The 22,740-nt window shown below is 34.2% G+C and overlaps 1 pseudogene; it reads left to right on the top strand.

Annotated features, from left to right (window-relative positions):
* LOC137640760 (carboxylic ester hydrolase-like) overlaps positions 1–15,569 on the top strand; it is a 47,777-nt pseudogene extending 32,208 nt beyond the window's left edge.
* The last annotated feature ends 7,171 nt before the right edge of the window (positions 15,570–22,740 follow it).

Genomic DNA, 22,740 nt, shown 5'->3' with positions numbered 1-22,740 from the left:
TTTGATTTTGTAGTGTGCTTCTAGATGAGCTGCTTTACGTAGCTAAAGAACCTACCCTAACCAAGAGTAAAGTACGCATTGAACAATTACATTAAAATAGATAACACCTCGAGAGAAGAATTATTTGGTAATCTCAATTTTGTCAGGTATATGGGGACAGGGGAGAATGTGGAGAACAGAGCCAGACTATTCCATGGATCCAATATAGAACTGTCTGGCCAGTCAATGGATACAATAATTCTTTAACGGTAGTGTCTCAACCGGTGGCTGGTGACATGGGCCAACCTACTATTTGCAAATGATGAAAATAAATAATAAAGGAAAACTGTTCACATTCATGAGGAGACATTGCGAGACAATTTCGCAAAAGAAAAAAAAATAGGAATGGCAATGACCAGAAAATATTCGTACATGAAGAATGGTGAGATCGTATTCAAATGACACTTATATAATAATAGTTAGCAGATTAGGATTATTAGATAGTCATGGATGTACGACTAAAAAAAAAAGCTTTTCCTAGAAACAAAAATACATTATTTAAAATAATGAAAGAGATACTTCCTCTTCACGTAGATCTTTACTTATGCTGTGTAAAGGTCAGATTATATATTAATATAGTGTTAGAGGATCATGAAAGATACATTTATAAGATTCTAATTCCATTTATTGAAATATTGATAACACTGATTTTCTATGTTGCGAAAAAAAAAAGTTAAAATTTCTTAAGGGGTCTCAGACAAACGAATAACTGGTTTGGCAGCTAAATTTATAAAAATATGCCGAATACTGATAAAAAACTCTTACCTCGAGGATTTTGAAATCCCGTTACACCTCATAATTATTTGTATGAATAGCGGTGTTTTAAATTCACAATATTAATAAAGTTTTAAATTTAATTTATCCTTTGTGATAGAATGATAGAAGGGATTGACTTTTACCATTACAAGTAATTCCTTTTCGTGAAAATGTTATGGATACCCGGAGTAAGACAGAATTTCTTCTCATAATAATGCTATGCATGAATAAAAATGTGTAAAAATCCCCCTATGAATGCGATTAGTTAGCCTAATGCAGGAGTTCTCACATTTCTCCACTCATAGTGCATTTCCACGCTTGAGAATGGTCTAATCCTCTTAAGATCTACAGAGAGGCGCTTGCGACCGAGATCGGGCAGCTGGAAGTTAATGTTTGCAACGTTCAGAATTCAAAGAAGACGTCCAAGGAGTTCGCGTATAATCTCCTTACTTCTCAAACATAGCAGCAGAAGACCCGGTAATTTGCTTACGTCGTACCCTCCTTAGTGTGTGTATGTACGTTCGGGTAAGTGTGCGCCTGCATGTGTATGTGTGTCATTTGATTGTTGTTGGTTGCATTCCGAGAGGACACATATATATTTCTTAGGTTATTTCGAGAAATCCGTCATAATCAGATTCCCATCGATTGAATAATTTGATTTGGAGTTTTTTGGCATCCTGAAAATTCTTTTTGAACGTGTGGGGTTTTCTAATGTTATAGAGTACTTATCCCCTCCAATTATTCAGTTATGGCAATGTGTTTACTATAACTTTACTGGTGAGTGTTATTTGTAATATCATGATGCTTAAGGGATTTATCGATGGTATGCATTTACGGAATCATCTGATAATGTCCATAATGCATCAAAATGAACAAAGCCTCCCTCATTTAGCTTTTGTTTTCACTTCTCCTTACGAAGTCAAAACGAAGAGATAAATTAGTTATTAATTAAAAAAAAAAAAAAAAACATAGAAATGTAAATTAGGAATAAGTATCTACTCTGATAATTTTCATGGAACCACATCTAAACAAAACAGCTTTTTAGAGTATTACCCCACTGAATGGTAAAGTAAATATAAGCCGATTTTCCCATTTCGGAAAATAAAATCAGTTTCCATGAAAATTGCCGAATAATTTTCTTAAGTATGCAATAAAAGTAGAAAAAAATAAGATCTTCAGATAGAGTCAAGATAAAGACGGGAAATTATTGCAGTTATAACACTGATAACGTTTTGTCATTAGAAGAAAAATAAAACATGAATTAATGCTATGAAGCCGATAACATCATAATAATAATACTATCAGGCATTATGGAATGCTATTTATAAAAAGGAAAACTTTTCTCGCCTATTTTAGGAATAAAGTCATACGTGAAGTGTATTGACAGTGTTCTCCCATACATATCACATTTCATGAATGGGGCATATTCAAATTAAACACAACTGTATATTAAGTAGCAATTTTACGACATTCCATTTCTGTCACAAATTAAAACGATATTGTCCTGACTGTGATACGATAATTTCACAATTACAAAACACTAAGATCTACCGCTTTTTTTGTTATACATATTTACAATGAAGCTAATCACTGTCCAATGATGTCTGGACTAACTCGTCTATATGGAATTACAGCTCACTTAATTGATCGTAAAAGAAAGAAATCTTAAAACTCCCGCAAAGCAATGTTAATGGTATTCAGTTTTATCCTTTCATCTCTCTCTCTCTCTCTCTCTCTCTCTCTCTCTCTCTCTCTCTCTCTCATCTTCCTTTTTTGGGGACCAAGTCCAGAAAGATTCAGGCAGTTGTTCAAATAACTGAAATGAGCATGACTCTCATTAACTGGAAATCATGCAATTTATGAAAGTTGCAATCTCGTGGGCAAGGATTAAACCCGAATTACATTAAAAGAATAATGCCTTCAGGAATATTACGAATAAAAGGAAAATCAAATTATAATGCAGTTGCAAATCCTGCAGACCTTTCCTCAACCTACTTACAATCATAGTTAGAGTTTTGTTATGGTCCAGCTTCATACATTGATTTTACCTACGTCTACGTTCGAAAGATGGAATTGATGTAATAAGAATAGCATCATCTATAAATGGAACGAGCTGGTTTTCTAGGTAAAACCACATGTCATGTGTATATAGTGTTAAAAGTCATGGGCCAGGAACATTACCTTGGTGAACACCAGATATCACATTCCAATACTCACTATGGCAACAATCAGCAAGAACTCTTCGTGATCTGTTACTTGAAAAATTCAGAAATAATGCTAAGAAAGGACCTACCCACTCACAGCTGTTTGAGTTTGAAAGCAAAGGTCTCATGATTATCATGGGAGAGGCAGCACTGAAATCAAGGACAATCATGCAAACTCTGTGACCATAATCAAGGGATTTTTTTTACAGTTTTGGAGATTGTCAGAAGGCGGTAAAGCCTTTATAAAAGCCAAATGGCAAACTAGGGAGTAAATGATTACTTCCAGCAAACCTGTTTAGACATTTTGCCAAAAGATATTTAATAACTTTAGATAATATGGGAGTTATGGAAAATGGGCAGTAATCGCCAGGATTGAGCTACCATAATCGCATTTACATAATGAAGTAACATTACCAATTCTCCTACAAGTGGTAAAGAACCTCTTCTGGCCATCTTGCAGAAAATAACAAATACCATATCAGCTAGAAAATCTGTAGTCTCTTTAAAAAAACAAAGGGAAAATACCATTTGGATCTACACATCCATAGCGCATCAAGGTCCTTCCAAAGAACCTCAATTTCACGAGACCAAAAAGCTAAACTAGTTAATTTAGCCTGAGAAAAACGGAAATGAGGAAGATACAGTATTTCTTCACTCTTCTTCTTCCCCACCTTTGTCCTCACATTAAGGGGTCAGATTCCTAATGCACCCTTTCCAGTACCTTCTATCAAAGGCATCCTCTTCCACCAAACTTTTTCTCTCCATATCCTCCTTCAGCTTATCTCACCATCTAATTCACTGCCCGCTCTTGATTTTCTCCCCATAACAGAGTCCTCCTAAGCTCTCTTTACCCCCTCTCCATCATCCATCTCCAACACATACGCACACCATATCAGTCGTAATACTCTTATCATCTGTATCTTTTACTACTCCTGGCATTCTTCTTATTTCATCATTTCTAATATTTCAAGAACTGATATTCCCATAATCCACCTCAGCCCTCTCATCTCTGTTCTCTAAAGCTTTACTTCCACTTCTCACCTTGAAGCCAAAGTTTCTGACCCATATATTAAAATTGGTCTTATTACTGTGCTCTACATATTGACTTTTACCTTAATTGGTATTTTACTATCACATAACACTTCTGTTACCTCCCTCCACTTTCCCCCATGCTGATTTTATCATATTCTCAACTTCGGCCACACACCATCCCTAACCATTTATAGTAGAGTTCAAGTATCTAAACTGTTCAACCTCTTTTATAACTGCTCCTCTACTTTCCTGTATGGCTACCTATTCCTACCTTCCTTACTGCTAACAATAGCTTCAGTATTATCAACATTTACCCTCAAGTGTCTTGCCACTCTATCACCCCTCTCTGTAATTCTTCCTTATTTTCATTGGTAATCACCAAATCATCTCTTCGGTTCTTATCCCTTCACTTAACACATACGAGACCAACACAAATAAAATAGAATAAAAAATCAAGACAGCCATATCTAATAAATAAAAAATAGATATTTTCAACACAATTTGACTGATTGGGCCTCAGTGTGTTAAAAGTCAAGTGAACAATAGATATGATATACTATAGATAGCAATGGTTATATAATGGTTACCCCTTATCAGCATTTTTTTTACAATCTATGGAGAAATCATATATAATGTTTTCATTTGTAGAGTGGACTCACTGTTGGGAGGTCGACTAATAAGCTGTGTTGTGTTGTCGTTTTGTCTAATAAGTGAAGGCGATAGATCTCCCAGAAGCTTCACCATAGGTAAATTAAATAATGAAGACTCAGATAAGAGGGTTTGATTTTTATATCCTACAAACGACGGTGATGGGATATCAGTTACCTATAAGTGAATATCATATATTCTGATCTTCTATATTTTTTGTGGAAGCGATTTAACACAGATCTCTCCAAAGGCTTTGTTATGTTCCTATTTAATGTATTTATGCTTGAAATGGCAGCCAATTCATTACCAATTAATATGATTAAAAGAATTGAATGTAAGCTAACTCCTAAATGTGACCTCTATTAAGATACGAGTGGTACCATAAAAGTAACTTAGAGTTTACACATATATGAATCAACCCTTATATCAAATTCAGCATCTCATCAATATTCTGAATTTCATTTTGGGTAAATATTGAAATATGCTGGACACTGGCTCATATTGATGTTGTTGAAAGAATAGTTAGTGTTGTTAAATCAGTTGTGAATTTATCCAAACTTAACATTAAACTCTAAATTAAGGAACCTACGAGCCAACCAAGGGAAAGGCCCGTGGCAACAAGAAGTGTTGGCTTCAATACAAACCAACTGACCGACAATTAAGGATTTTGTAATTGAAATAAAATAATTTTTATATTGACTAAAGGGTAAACTGTGTAGAAAAATTAATCAGGAAACAATTAACTGAAACAAATCTAACCAGTTGACTCCCCCATGGGTATCATAAGACAAAAAAGAGAAAAGAGCTGAAATTATTTCAGCAAAATAGATTGTTGGTCATACAAGATTAACCCATGGGATGGCTCCCAGTGGTTTGCATACATTTATGAGTTTCTTTTTTCAATATTGTAACGTTTATTAAGAAGCAGAGGTTTAATTGATAATATTTTATATGTTATTTACAATGGGTTTTCATCTAATTTATTCTTGTATGTCCTAGCACTAGTTAGTCTTCCTAGAATTTATATTAAATAATAATAATAATAATAATAATAATAATAATAATAATAATAATAATAATAATAATAATAATAATAATAATAATAATAATAATAATAATAATAACAATATTTATAATTATTATTATTATTATTATTATTATTATTATTATTATTTAACTAAAGATATCTAATTTCACTGTTTTATGATATGACTTCCATATGATTAGAAATAAGATTTAAGTTTAACATGGTAACTTCTTAGGCTATAATTCCTGATTTCAACAGAAATATGAGATAATTAGCACCATAAAAAAAGTTGCAATTTTGTTCGTAAGTTTTCAGGAACTCTTATTGTAATACAATAATCGTTGATAGAATTGCAATAAGATTTTTTGATAATGAAATCATTGCACAGAAAATAATGGCAAATTCCAATAAAAGTTTCAATTGTGAATATGCAACGCGTGGCTTTAAGCTTGATCTTGGCTACCTGACAGTCTAAAAATCTAGTTTTGTTTTTCTGTTTCTTAAATAATGTGCTTAATTGTCTCTCAAAGGTACGCCTACGCTTCGTCATGATACTGCTAAAACTCGTGGTGTTGGTCCTCCTAATTTTAGGAAAAAATGCACTTTCAACAGCTGAGAAAAACGTTGAGTCATCACCTTCAGGATATACTATGTCATCGAGGTTTGCAGAGACAAAAGGTCTCTGACTCTTACGTCGCTACTTCGACAAATAACGCCCTTTGTGATGTTAAGTATCCCATAGTGAAACATAAAAAATACAGGAAATCCTTAATCATTGTTTGCAACGCTTTAATTTCTTTGATGTTTTATTTCGTTAACCTGATGGAGGCCCAGCGAGTGTTTAGGTCAAAATGAAAACCACCATGTTAACTCTGATAGGCCTACAAATTCCCTCTGACCGTTCTCACGTGGCGAAACTCGACATTATGCATTCAGGTAATTCTAAAATAAATTTATGAGCTAGTCACCTCTAATATTTTTTGCGTAAAGGGGATAGTTTCTTTTTCTAGTGTTAATAGCTTGATTAAAGGGTTAGGTTATCATAATTGCCTAACTGGGATTGCGTTTCTAAAATATCAATTTCCACAAAGATAAAATATTTCATTTTCAGTCAGTAAAGCTAATTCTTTCCGCATGTGTTGTGTGGATATGTTGAACTTGAAGTTCTTTTTTTTGTCTATTGTGTTTTTAGGTCGAGATAGTTAAGTATAAATAAATCAGCTTCTATTGAGACAAACATACTATTACTGTATCGTAATAAATTTCTACGTGTGAAATACATAATTTTTTTCTCTAGGGAAATACCCTACGCCAAATCTCCTGTTGGTGAACTTAGATTTAGCGACCCTATACACTTGGAAGGTACTTGGAAAGAAGGGTTCCTGAATGCCACCAAATTTGGATCAATTTGCCCCCAGTATGACCCGTTTTGTGATTCCATTCTTGGCTCAGAGGACTGTCTATTCCTAAACGTCTTCACACCTTACCTAAGAGGTGAGAAGTATCTCTAGTTATTTATCGTGTATATTGTATTTATTAAAACAAGAATGACTGAAAACTTGCTCATATAGCCAGTATATGTACTTCATTATCTTTGCTTTATCAATATTCTGATAAACCTGGCATACGAAAAGCATGGGATTATTGGTATATGCATAGATTACCTTTTGGTTTCATCTTTAAAAGGCGCTGACCAAAAAGGGATTACCGACAAACTTCTGCCTGTGCTATTTTGGATCCATGGAGGAGCCTACATTCGAGGATCAGCCAACCCATTCGGTGTTGAAAGACTTTTATCAAGGAATCTCGTTGTAGTAACCATCAATTACCGTCTGGGGGCATTGGGTAACTACTGTATTGTACATTCTACGATGTTGTAAGTACATACTCGACTATAATCGGTTATATGCATCACGTTATGAAACAATTTATAAAAATATATATACACGATGAACATAGATATCTTTTAACATGCAGAATATTCTAAAGCAAACTACAGAAAAGAAATGGAAATTTGATGTTGTAACTTCTATGAGATTCTGATATATATATATATATATATATATATATATATATATATATATATATATATATATATATATATATATATATATATATATATAGAGAGAGAGAGAGAGAGAGAGAGAGAGAGAGAGAGAGAGAGAGAGAGAGAGAGAGAGAGAGAGAGAGAGAGAGAGAGAAACTGATATGCCACTTTGACCATCTAGTACCTGACAATCTATACCATTCAAGATTTAAAACCCGTATGGGTTTACCTTATGTGTGTAACAGTTAGTCCCCTTATTCCGCAGGATTAGATAAAAAGACACAGGAGCGAAAATCAGGAATCTGTAATTGCTTACTACTCTTGGGTGGCTAAACTCATAACTTACCATGTTTCTACTCATTATTCAAGTTAGGTCACCTAAAAACGCACTCTACTTCACTTCATTGTTTTTATTTGTTTTTTTTTATCACAGAATGAATTACTATATGAATACATTTCAGTAACTATACACAAGTGTACGCACTGTAAGTACGTAAGCACAATACATGATAAGTCTACACATAAAACTAGTCATTACCACACTTATATGTATATACTGTAACAACAAAATATATTGTTTATAATATACTTATCGTAATTTATACGAAAATCTCCATAAGCACTCTCGATATATTCTGATTTTTTTTTTACATCCCAATGTGATTATGCACAAAGAGGACTGAAACCGAATATGCACGCACAATAAAAGGCAATGCAAGAGTGAGGCAGAGTCACTGAGAGATATGAAGTTGTGATGTGTGGAGAAGAAAAAGTGTGAAACAGTCTGGGTCGAAAAGGGTGTGGTTAGTTTGAAATTCTTGGGACGCTATAGTACTTAACGTGAAACGCAATTGGGTAAATTTTTACTTGTTAGGCTATGCCGTTCTTTGTTTTACAAATAACCACATTTGCAAACGTATAACCTACAAATGATGGCCGACTATAAACGTTTGACTTTCATCTATTCTGTAGAAGTTTTGCAGTATTTTAGCCTACCCAGTACGTTCTAATAATCAATTTTTATGGATGTCAACACCGAATAATATGTTGACTTTTCATAAGACGAGAAAAATACGGTATATTTCCTTTTATAATTTATCGTGTTTGTGATAATCATTCAATGTGTGTTCAGTGTGTGCAAAGTTTCATGATGCTATGGAGGAATTGAAGCTATTCATTCTTTCCATATACATCTGTTTCAATGGATTTTTGCTAATTGTATTTTTCTTTGTTTAGTAATATGAGTTTATCGCCAATGTATATGTTTTTAGAACGAGATAGGTTGTGAATCTTGTATGCATTAGTTACATTGTAATTGAATTTGAATTTCACCACTTTGTGGACAATGTTTATACTCTTAACATAAAATGAGTCCTGTTAATGATATTATGCAATAGGAAACCGAAAATATAAACTTATTATGTATGTTACATATGTCCAAAATTTCCTTACTGTTCTCCAAAATCAATGATATAAAACACAGCTTTCCATGATATTCCACAACTAATTATGCAAGTTGCGATTTAGCAGTCATAGAGCAGAGATTCCAAGGATCTGTGTATTATGACACCTAGCAGTTATATTATTTAGAAGCATTTTACAGCAAATCCTAGTCAAACAATGGAGTGTCCTAAGCCTACATGTAACAATGTAACAGAAAAACACAGCGGTAAGTAAATCCTCGATTTACACCTTGAATTAACTTTTGTTATCTCATTTTCAAATAGATAATTTATGTTTTTATGCTGGAGGTTCTTTTTTGCACTAAGAACTTTTATTCGTAATTCCAGCCTTTTAGACACATATAAAGTTCTTTTCCTAATGATTACACACATACTTGCGCATTTTTATTTTTCTGTGTCAGTGAGCCTTGTTTTTTATTTTTCCTATCGTGATTTCTGTCTATTGTCACATTGCAAATTTAAAAATGTTACTTAAAATTATTTAGATTTTGAAATAATTCACAGAGCTTATAAACCTCGCTACAGACCTGGAAAGCACCTAAAATAATTCAAAAAGAGTAATTAAAAACATAAATAATATGCTATACGTTATAATTGAGAAGTAAAATTTCCAGCATTCCTGTAATAAAGAAAAAACCAAAAATTTAAATTCAGGTTACCTGAGTACGAGAGATTCCATGCTTCCTGGGAACTATGGAGTTCTAGACCAAGCATTTGCTCTTCGTTGGGTCAAACGCCATGTTTCAGAGTTTGGAAGCGACCCGAATCAAATCACTGTGGGAGGATTTTCTGCTGGCTCCAGCTCGACCAACCTCCACTTATATTCTCCCCTGACAAAAGGTTTTCCTCCTGTTGATAGGTTACTCCCATGTATGTTAAATTCTAGGGTGCAGTAGAAATAGCCATGTTTAACAAATAAGATATTGATTATAGGAATTTAGTATATACTAAACGAGTTTGATATTACTTCTTGTTAATATACACGGTCCACTAAGATTTGGTTGGCCCCAGTCACTTTATAGAGCAGGACTCCCATACAATCTATTTTATCATACTTGATTGATTGAATAGTATTGACAAGTTATGAGAACTACTGCTTTTCTTAGTCATATTGCACCTGGTTGAATGAAGGAAACCAAAAGATGTATTTCCAATAAGACTGGATCCGTAGTAAGAGAGACAGAGAGAGTCGTTTGGATGGAGGAGCGGCCGCCTTTCCTGACAGGGGGTTAAAGAAGCAAGATATTCCGTAAAGGGATCTTCATTTATGATCAAATTATGATAAATAACATTGTTATGGTTTATTAGTACCACCCCCCCCCAAAAAAAAAAAAAAAATTCATAATAATCATGGTTTATTGATATTGTCTTTGTACAGATACAAAGGAAATTATTGAAGTCCTGTATTTCAAAATTAAAACTGTTGACCCTCAAATTCTATCTTCTCCCTAAGCTATAAAAATATAGCATTGGAATTTGGTTTATAATTTAGAAAGATATTATAAAACAATTAAGTGTTGCCTTTTTTTTCCGGTTTGGTTTCTTATTATTTTCCAAATATTTTCCCCCTAATTTTTAGGGTTATTTTTTTTACCATGATGGAGAATAATCATAAATAGTAAAAGAATGACCTTAAAAAAAGGAAAACTCTTCACTTGATTGGAGGTATAGATCCGGTCTATATACGACAGTAATCCCAGGTCCTAATATCAATTATCTATCGAGGGAGGATAAATCATCCTGGCGCTGCAAAACCGAACTGAAGAGGTAAAAATCTTATGCCCTTTGGAGATGTCCTAAGTCACCATATTAAGTGGTACGAATGTCAAATTCCTGTCCTTAAAAGACGGCATTAGCCGACCGGCCCCTTTGAAACTAATTGTTGCTCTGAAAGTGTAATCTTTCTCTGCTAAGTTGTATTTCTAGCTTATTGAGGTTATCATGTTTGAAACACATGTATCAGTCAAAAAGAAATAAAAATTCTATATTCTAACATACCATACTTCTTCTTTACAATAAGATTTGGTACATGAAGCGATTATACTGAGCGGAGCGAGTAATTGTGATTGGGCTATTCAAGCACAACCAGAAGAGGGGGCTCGTCGACTGGCTCCCCTCCTCCTACGACGGCAGAAATAATAACTAAGCACGTGCTAAGTAACATCCACCAATAAAAAGCCTTCCTCACCTCATACCCACCCCCAAGATGATGCACTAGGAAAAAATAAATAAATAAATAAATAACATAAAATAAAATAAAAACCAGGGGACTTCCCCCCCCCCTTTTTTTTTTTTTTTTTGCCTACCACTAACTGACTTTCACTCTCCTTCCCATGACCCTCATCTCACATGGGACTCGCTACTATATAACTGTCCCTCTTGCTAATCCAAAACTCCAGTGATACTTTATGCCCTTCAAATTTCTGCCTCCCACTCAAATCCTATCAGCTCCTTCCCATGACCTTCTACTCCCATGGGACTCGCTACTATACCTCTTTCTCTACAAGTAAAATTTTTCCGCTCGTGGCTCCAAGGGCCTGCACCCCTCCTGATGAAGAGAAAAGATGCAGCACCTACAGCAAACCCTACTTTGCCTCCAAGAAGATGCAGCCCCAACCGTCCGTCCCTCGGCAGCAAACGGGATATATATAAGTAAAGAATTGACACAAAGGCCTGCCTCACAGGACCTCCACAGATAGGCCAAGCTCTAGGGGTGGAGCAGCCTGTCATACCCATGGGAGCCGGCATATTGCCAAGGGCCCCACTGCCGAGTCGGACGGAACCTCCTGGGCTGCTGCCGCTGACGACCACTAGATAAAGAAGAAAAAACCCAATTACCAGTGTGTGTACCGAATAATAAAGGTCCCAACCCAACACACCCTAAACCCCCCAGACGGGCTGCCAACGCAAAAGCCCGTGCCCAGCAATAAGGCTGGGCAATCTAAGAAGAAGAAGAAGAAGACTAGCTGTTGAACTCTCATGTCCGACTGAGCCTTCAGTTGCTCTCTCCTCTTGCATTAAGGCGAAAGATATAGATGACATCCTGCATGCCCAGAGTGCTATATACGAGAGTGTTATTCCTGTTTTCAGTAAGAATGATATAAGTAACACCTGACATTTCATATGCTACAATTCATGAGGAGTAAGTTTTGAAAGCGGATTCTTTCGAAGATTTGTTGAAAGTGGTTAAAACATATTATCTTATTAAACGTTAAATATAAAGAGTTTGAAGCAAAATTTATATAATGTTTATTTATTAGCCGTAATTACTTGGTCAAATATTTGAAGGTTTCCAACGACATATAAACAATGTCTGGATATAATTGAAATTCAAGAGTGGTAACGTGCATTAGTGTTCATTACAGCTAAGATAAACATATAACTAGGGTTAACACCTCCTGATTTTGTTTCAATCGGTAATATTGAACAATAGATTATCTTAAACCGGCTGAAGAACATTAAAAATAGATTTTTTATACTAATCTCTTTTTGACATACATTTATTGATTTAATTTTACAGAGACTGGAATTCTCACCGGTATGGTTTCCGCCAATAGTAGATGGTGGTTTAAGACTGCATCCATATCTGCCCGCTCCCTTGGATGAACTGACCATTCATACTGTTCCATCTATTACGGGCAAGGTTCCTAACGAGGGTCTGGTGTTCGCTGCCAGTGAGTCCTTTGTTGTCTGCCCTACTTTATGACAGAATCATGACATATCTGAAACATTACATGCCCTTCCCTTATTAAAATGTTTTATTAACATGCCGTCGTGATTAAATTACCACAGGTTTAGATGTGCAGTAACTATATTTTTTCATTCAGACACACACATTCAACTTACAGTGGAAATAGACCAACAAAGATTATATTGTTATATCTATTTATAAAAACAGATATGTGCTGTGATGTTATTTATATGGAAAATAAGAGAAAGTACTTTGTTAGCAATGCAAAGAAAATTTTTGGAACTTACACATTCAGGGCATAATTGTAATTCTACTAATCTTTACCTGCTCTCTTCTCTCCGTAATATGAAGATTCGCTGTTACTGCACACCGATAAAACTGCCAGTGCCCTCTATGATACTGTCGCCCCAGAATTCTTTACTGCATGGAATGATCCCGAAGTGTTCATGACGATGAATTTCCTAGCACAAAACTTCTACTACTCGAGTCATATTAGGACCTTGAAAGACATGCTGGTGGAAGGATTTACCAATGTAGGCCATCTTGATTATACTGACCTCTGCGTTCACTCCATTATGAAATATATATGAATTCATAGTAAACACAATTAACTTACAGCCACTGTCTAAGTATATACATAGACGGTGGTTGAAACTTCAAAGCCTATGCTCATTATATATATATATATATATATATATATATATATATATATATATATATATATATATATATATATATATATATATACGTATGTATATAATATATTTTTGTGTGTGCGTGTATGTGTTTGTGTGTGAGTGTAATAACGAATAACGTTTTTCTAACAAGTCCATTTCGTTTTTTTTTATCTCTCAGGGGATGACAGACTTTTGTTTTCATATATGCATTGACGACATGGCAAGTCACCTTGCAACATCAGGATCGCCAGTACATGCGTAAGTATGATATTTAGTAACACAAGTTTCAGAGTATGCATGCAGGATGATTATTATGGATTATGGCATGACCAATAAGGGTAGGTCTGAAGATAGAGATGTCAACACCTTTGTAAATCGCTGTACTGAGAGTAAGTCTATTCAAAACTGGTCTTTTCAATAGATTAGTAGATGTTATCTTTCTAATATTTAGCTATGAAAAACAAATGTCTTTTTTTTTGGGGGGGGGGGTCAGAAGATAAAACGATGAAATTCTGTAATGGATTACAGAGTAAAGTGATATATTACTTTATATCCAAATGATAATCATCATCATTATCATAATCTTAACCATTAGTAATATAATAAGTATTTTTAATGATGACATTCATAAAGATGAAAATACTCCCTGGAACAGGTATTTGATGACTCAGAGGGATCCAAAGAGCCCAGTGTGGGCGATGACACATTACAAGAAGATGGAGGAGCTCGGTTACAACTCCACGATGCTGAGGGAGGGAATATCTCACGGGGATGACCTGGTCTATCTCTTCTCCCTGACCATTGCCCCTCAGTTTGAATCCTAGAGGGACCAAGGAGTCTCGGATATCATCACTTCTCTTGCCGCAAACTTTATCATTGCCTGGTGGGTGATGAATGGTCAAAGACCACCTGGTTTCATTTTAGCAATACGTAACTTTAGACTTTAGAATTTGTGTTCTATGAACGTAAATGGGCCCTGAAGGGTAGTTATGGATGTAAGGGGTGGCGTTAAGGGAATAAGAGAGGAGGTTCAGAGTGGAGGATAGGAGGGGATAGTTGGAGGGAGGTGATTCGATGGGTTAAGAGGAGTAGTGTGATTGAGAGAGTTCTATGGTGGGACGATGTTGTACAGATATGGGGGAGAGGAGGGCATTCGAGATAACTTGAAAGTGTTGAGGGCAGTGATGCCGTTTTTGGGTTTTATTTTGGGGCGGGGTTTTTGGGCTAATTTTTCATTGCTAAGTCTTCCGAATGTCATGAAAAATGAATATATTAAGATAGCGTTTTCATAAATTAAGTTTCTTGACAACCTCAGTGAACTAAAAAAAAAAAAATGTACATTGTTGACTATGATACCTATGGTCAAACACTGTTCAGGCATATATCTTGCATTTGAATTATTATACATTTTCATCTAATTGATATCATTATAGAGTAGCTTTATAGAAAATATAATGGAAATTTTTACAAATTTTTATTAGAATAACTTTATTTTTATTGAAGTATACTTGGACGTTATAACCCTTGTTACTGGAATTTCAGTCAAACTTAGCAATGATTCAGAGTGATAAACGGTGTATAATTATGAAACTATATTTATATTTAACTTATCTTATCACAGAAATAAATTGGAATATTTAGGGAATCTAATCCCAGAATATTTAAAAAATTCCATCAGTGATATTTTTCATAATTATCAACTGAATAGATACTAGAAGAAGGCACAATTGATTATAGCAATGAGATCTTTGGCATATCAGAGGGAATGTTTTGGGTAACCTTCTCACATAACGATTTCTATCCAAAGTATTTTATGTTTCAGGAAAGCAGAAACGGACTTAGCATCTTTGACTGACATTCCTGTTTGGGAACTAGTTAGACCAGGATTGCCTCTGTTTTATTACGACATATCTCCCAACCCTGCCATGGTCCAGAAGTTTTACAATCAGCAGGTGAACTATGATTGTTCTTATTTTGGGTTATGAACGAAGAGCAATAGTAAAATACCCTAACTTTGTTCTATACTGCAGACATATAAATAATGATATCATCTATGGGCTGCAGAACTGAAAGGGCTGGCGCTTGGCTACAATGGCCAGGTGATCTACAACAATGATTTCATTCAAGGAGACCTGCACTTGAGAGATGTTTTTGCTATTCTGAGCTGGATTTTCAGTTAAAATCAATAGATACCGAACAATATAATGAAGCAGGCCCACCTGAAATATCCATGACAAAATAATTTCTTGCTTTTTAATTCGAGAAGGTTGGTATGTTTTCATCTTTTGGATAGAGCATTAGAAAATCTCTAATAATATATTAGGATAGACTGGGACTTTTTGCATGCTAATATGACAATATTAAACATTCACCCCAAAACACTGGAAATTTTTTTTCGTTTTAGGTTCAATGTTTGTTACCTAGATTAGTGGGTTGTTAGCCAGCTTTGTCATTAGCACTCATTGCTAGCACCATAAGCCCTCCTCTTCTCCTTTAATTGGGTAAAGTTGAATGGTTTAAGAAAAAGGACCGAGAATAAAGAGGTTTATTCTCAAATTATTTGCAATAAATTTTGTTGTTTTGTTTTACCGAAATGACGAATAGGTTTTGTTAAGCCATTTCCCCCCCCCCCCCCCAGCAAAGGTTGCTACACAAAAAAACTTTGAGCTTCTAGTAATTTAAAATTCAACCAAAATTAGACTCAAGAGAAGTAAAAAAAAAAAACAAGAAAAAAAAAACAGGGTAATAAAAAAATTAATACCGGATACAAGAGTCATGACCATAAACGTAATAAAGAAGTGGATACAAGTTTGCTAAATAAATAAACTGCAATCTAGCAGTGATAGGATTAAAACATTCAGTGTCAAAAAACGAGAAAAAAACTGCTAAATAACAAGAAACCTTGTTATTCTTGTTATTTTGCAGTCAGTCATGATTTCCCAGAGGTGTGTGACCAGCCGCCTCTGCCCCAGAGACACGAAATTAACCTTTTAGTCAGTGAAATTGCAATTTGCAACGTTTTATTCAGCATAATAGCAGGTCGTCGTTTTCGGTTGCATTCTAAATTCTGTCCTTATTTCGAATGTAAGCCAGAATGTTCGTTCCCTCTATTAGGAATTTATTTATCCTAGTTTTCATTGGAAGTAAATTGTGAGGGAAAGAGAGGATGAAAATGACTCTTTTTTTTTTAATCATTTCTTTCCCGAGAAGGGTGTCAGTTCTTTACAAGTTCGATACAGGTTATGATATGCCGCATTAGTTTATTTTCTGTAGCGGCTTATTCTGTACTGTAGAATGGGTAATTGCATATTTTTTAAGAAGGTTACGAGTATGCTTCCATATAACCTGGAATAATAAATTACTGTGGTATTCAATTTCACTGGCCTGAAAGTTCACACAAACGTCGGAAATTCTATGTTCACCTGGTCGTTAATTCATGTATTTTCAATTCCATCACTAGTGTTTTCCCTCCACTCTAATATTTAAACCGAGCGTGTGCATATTCAGCTGGCGTTACGTGTCTCTTAGTTAGTAAGTAGGACTGTAGTAATAATAATGTCATACACCTGCTAAAAGGACTTGTCACAAAAGTGCATACTAGAAGTTTATTAGCAGATACAAATATATTAATCATTGTCTTGCATGCTATCTTTTACTTTACTGTTTGACAATAATGATAAAAAAAAAGTTACTTAATTTATTAGTGGAATATACGCTACGTTATATCATAAGTCCTATAGAGTTTTGATACACGTATTACAACGTAAAATTTTTACATCTACACTTTTGAAAGATGGAAGAAGTTTAAGGAGTAATACCAAAAAAAAAAAAAAAAAAAAAAAAAAATAAATAAATAAAAAAAAACACCATTATCAGTGAGGACCAATGAAGTTGATTATTCAGATAAAGCATAATAAGTGAGAGGCAAAATAATATGCCTATTTTTGAATGTTACTTTACTTTCATAATGGCGGCAACTTAAATTCCAGTAAATTATCTTGCCTGAAATAATCTATATTTTTCTTGCGTGAACGAAACAGATTTCTCAGTATCCGTCTTTCACTTTTTATCTAAAATACCGTAATTACAAGCACAGACAAAAATACACACATATACACACACACACACACACACACACATATATATATATATATATATATATATATATATATATATATATATATATATATATATATATATATATATATATATATATTCATTCATACTCCAATAATATTATCCCTACTAGATAACAGGTAACAGGGTCTACTTCTCTTGTTAACTTTCTTTATTTACCTTTATTCCTCGCATCATCCTCCCACAGTCCCTCATCACCCATATCCTTTCTTGCCACGTCCATCCATCTAATCTACTGACAGCCTACGCTCCTCCCTTTCAGTGGCCTTTCTTAGCATTCTTGATTAGTTGCAACATCGCTCGCTTTATTACATGACCATTGTATCTATTTATAAAATTTTCTACGTTCAAATCTGTATGAATCATTTTTACTTCTTACTTATTCGTTGAATGCTTATGAAGTCTTGTTGTATAAAAAAAGAGTATATAAATCATAAAATATTTTCCCTATCTTTCAGGTCTGAATAATGTAAAAAAAAAAAATCATTTACATAGTATTCTAAGTAATAAAATCTAAGATAAAGAATTAACAACTTGATATGACTCGGTTAATATTTCTACATAAGATCACCGCATTTAAAGACTTAAAATTGAATTTAAATCAAAAGGATACGTGACTGCTACTTACTGGTTATTTTTTTTTTATATATTAATTTTTTTTTCTCATGAAAAAATGCGTTGCCATTTAACAAGATCGTGAGCTTTTCTTTACCATCAGTCATACAAGCTGACTCAAAGTATTGGTCCATTCGAGCCCTCCACGACTGAAAGTCTTGGGGTGCTCCATCCCAACACGGTGCATGAAGACCTGGAATTCGGATAGCAGGTCGTGATTTTTCTGCTATTCGAATATCATCCAACTTATTCGAAAGCTTCTCGATAAGCTTCAACATTTCTACGTCCTTTGTAGAGTCAGTTGGCGTGTGTTTGCCTAAAAACTCCGAGCATAGAGAAGACAATATGACAGCTCTTGAGTCCAACTCCTCTGACTGGACCTCCAGATCACGAGCCCATTCGGTCATATTACCTTCTTTGTTATATATTAAATCATTCCATCTGATACAAAATTTCCTGAAAATTATTTATTCGTCCCTTCATCATGGATATTCTTCGATTTATTTCAACATTGTCGGTATAGCCCTTTTCAAGAAGTTCCTTTAGCCCATTTATCCCACGGGTAATTTGAGACTTCAAGTATATCCCAGTTTTTTTTTTTTTTTTTTTTTTTTTTCGTAATCCCCTGCTACAAAGTCCTCCATGGCAGAAGTCGATTTGGGTTTGCTTCACTAATTTCGACAACGATGAGATTCCACAAGTCAAGGTAAACCACTTCTACTACTTTTCTTTAATGTTTAATCGGTGAAGTCTAAAAAGAAGAAAAAACTCAAATAAATTACAAATAAAACTGCACAAAGTAATGACAAATACGAACTGCTTATGGTATAACAAAATAAAGACAAAATATTTAAATGCAATGAATAAAAGAGATACAACAAAATGCAACTTAATAGTGACTAATACAGAAAATATTAATATCACTCACAAAGTCCACCTGACTATATGTAAACAGTTATCCAAATTTAAAACAAGAGCGTATTCACTTATGGTCTGTCATTCAGACCTTGCTACTAAAGACTAAACGTTAAAATATAAACAGCCTGGAAGCAACTACTAGCAAATAGACAGTAAACATATCAATGCTCGTTTAAGGGTAAACAGCATTTACATACACCTAAATCTTTAGAGTAATAAATACTTGAACAGCACAAACAACCGTTTGAAAGTCCACTACAATATATATATATATATATATATATATATATATATATATATATATATATATATATATATATATATATATATATATATATATATATATATATATATATATATATATATATATATAATTCCAATAAACAAGATAAATAAGAGGATTTTCTTAATTTTTCAAAAACGGTAAAGAGAGGTATTATATGAGAGTTTCATTCACTGAACAACCTTCAGTAGTAAGAAAAATAAACTGATTTTCACTGGCTCATTTTTTTAGCAATATTGATGCTGAAGGCAACGGTAAACCGATTGGCGCGCCAGTACAGTTAAAACGAGGCGTTTTAGGGAATACAGTTCACTGAACCAAAGTTTTTAATAGGCAACCTCCTTCATATATGGCTAGTGTTAATTATTTATTCATTTTTTTCCTAATTTACAAAAAAAAAAAAAATGGTCATTTCATGACGTGTCATTTCTGTCATTGGTGGAGAAGTTTATTCTAACTAGCTATTCAAATATTTTTACTAAATAATAAGAAATAACCCTTTCCAACTCTGACTAATACTGTTTATTATTATTATTATTATTATTATTATTATTATTATTATCATTATTATTATTATTACTGATTCTACTTTTATTATTATCATCGTTATCATTATTATTAATATTGTTATTATAATTATTATTATTATTATTATTATTATTATTATTATAATTATTATTATTATTATTATTATTATTATTATTATTATTATCGATGTTCCTTCATTCCTATAGTTTTTGCCCCCCCCCCAAAAAAAAAGAATAAAAAAACTATTTCCTACCCTTTATTGGCATTATCGCTTTACGTTAATTTTTGGAGACCCCAACAAAATTTGTAAATATTCTACACCATTGATCTACGAATACACAAACTATAAAGTCTATTTCATATCATCGCGAAATAATATTTCAAGCTTTCATTTCATACAGTTATTTGTTGCGTGGTGTCCCTTAAATAGCAGGTACTGTGCTTGTTTGAATCAATGTTTAGCAAACAAAGCACACTCGCAATCATTACGGTGTGTTTACACTTGGAAGATATGTTTACACGCCAAAGCGCTCTTGCACAACCAGGTCAAAGCTGTAGCCAACACTGGTAGTGGACTGGATTTTCTGATAGGTTCGATTGCAACTTACGCTAAGGGTGCAGTGCGTCTCTCTCTCTCTCTCTCTCTCTCTCTCTCTCTCTCTCTCTCTCTCTCTCTCTCTCTCTCTCTCTCTCTCACTCTCTCTCTCTCTCTCTCTCTCTCTCTCTCTCTCTCTCTCTCTCTCTCTCTCTCTCTCTCTCTTTTAAAAGATTATTTATTAAAGAAATAGGTTGCACTGGATAACCGTTCAAGAAATAATATTAGTACCATGAACTCTCAAACAGTCCGTAAATATCTAAAACTACATTTCAACACTGAAAATAGGTATTGAAATGAACCTGCATTCATGCCTATTAGTAACTATAGATTTTAAGTTGTCGGAATAATTAACCTAATGTTAATTCAGTTTAATGATTCACTAAAGAATATATATAACTTTGCTATTTTTCCATTTTTGGCACCAATCAGAAGCCTTTCAGAAAGTCCGAGATCGTCCAAGTATTGCAATATGTTCGTCCTCATATATTTCAACCTAAAGTCATATTACCGATCCGCATAGAGAAAGTTTATTAACAGTAAGTGAAATCACATGTAGATTTACACGAGCATTATTCATATATAATGTAGGAGCTCAAACTTTTAGTCACAAAAACTATTTTTTTTTCTCTTTATTATGTCATCTTACCATCTCCCAGTCTCTCCATATACCAAACTATTCATAGCAGTTGGACATCTATTTTCACCTATGTTGATATTTCTATTAAATTCGTGTATATCTATTTTACAAAGAAAAAAAAATAAACATTCATGTCCTGGTAATGTTTCTTGAATGGGGGACTAATCTACATAAGAAATATATGATCATATTCTTTCTTGATATTAATAAAGGCTGAAAGTTTTACCATTTAGTATGTCATATGTATTCATTGAACGATAAAGGCCCAACTTCACTTAAAAGAGGGTCATGTGTGATAATGATCGAGACTTTCACGAATTCCTGCAGTCAAATTGTATATAGGTGAATATTAAGTACGTTGAAGCAAAATAGTGGACCATGAAAACACTAACAAACGCACATGAACACACATTATTAAATGTAGTCGTGCATGTATATATATATATATATATATATATATATATATATATATATATATATATATATATATATATATATATATATATATATATATATATATATATATATATGTGTGTGTGTGTGTGTGTGTGTGTGTGTGTGTTTGTGTGTGTATGTGTAGGTATTATCATATGATATAGCTCCCGTGGTCTGGGCACAAAAAATATATTATACTATGGCTCGTAAATGGAAACCAAACATATCAAATTAAATATATGACGACTGGCAAGTTACTCAACCACTTGAATTCCAAACTCAGTCGTTTGCTTTTACAATAAAACTGTTACACTTTGTACCATCCATGATCACATGATCGTACATAGTAATGACATTTCTCTTCTTTGTATATATTATCCTTTGTATTTTCACTCTTGCATGGCACTGACAGCAACTTATATTAACTTGTCTGCCTACTTCATGGTTAACTGTTAACAGAACTGTTTGCCGGTTTGACCAGAAATGTCATGTTTGTATTTTGTGACCTTCTTTCTGGGACCTAGTGTGTATATATACCCGATGTATCGTAATAATGTTACTCTGTTGCATTCATCTGGCCTTTGACTCACAACCTACTCTTGGCCCGTCACATTGGAGACCCCTGACGTCACCTTGCTCCTCCCGCCTTCCCCACCTCACTGTTACTCACTCAGATGCCACAGCAGGTGGTGCCGCCTCATTTAAACTTTCGTCGTTCAGTTCCGCATCTAGGGAGTGACTGGCTCAGCCACCAAAGCAGATTATGTTCTCGCGGTCATACCTGCGAACAACTTCCTAGAAATCTCCGACTGGCTTTGTGAACAAGGAGACACCCTAATAGCATATGACCCCCTCAATATATACCTTCTGCAGCAGTACTTGCCGTCGCCAGCCGCACGTATAGCAAAGCTTTTTCAGCTCCCTCAACAAACGTAGGGGGACCTAAGGGCCTCGCTCGCCCTCAGGGAAATGACCAGTATCGCTCGTCTGCGACCTGCCGCAGAC

This window comes from Palaemon carinicauda, chromosome 5, assembly GCF_036898095.1.
Source record: "Palaemon carinicauda isolate YSFRI2023 chromosome 5, ASM3689809v2, whole genome shotgun sequence".
Taxonomy (NCBI): Eukaryota; Metazoa; Arthropoda; class Malacostraca; order Decapoda; family Palaemonidae; genus Palaemon; species Palaemon carinicauda.
The sequence above is the reverse complement of the archived record's forward strand: the minus strand, read 5'-3'. Positions and strand labels throughout refer to the sequence as shown.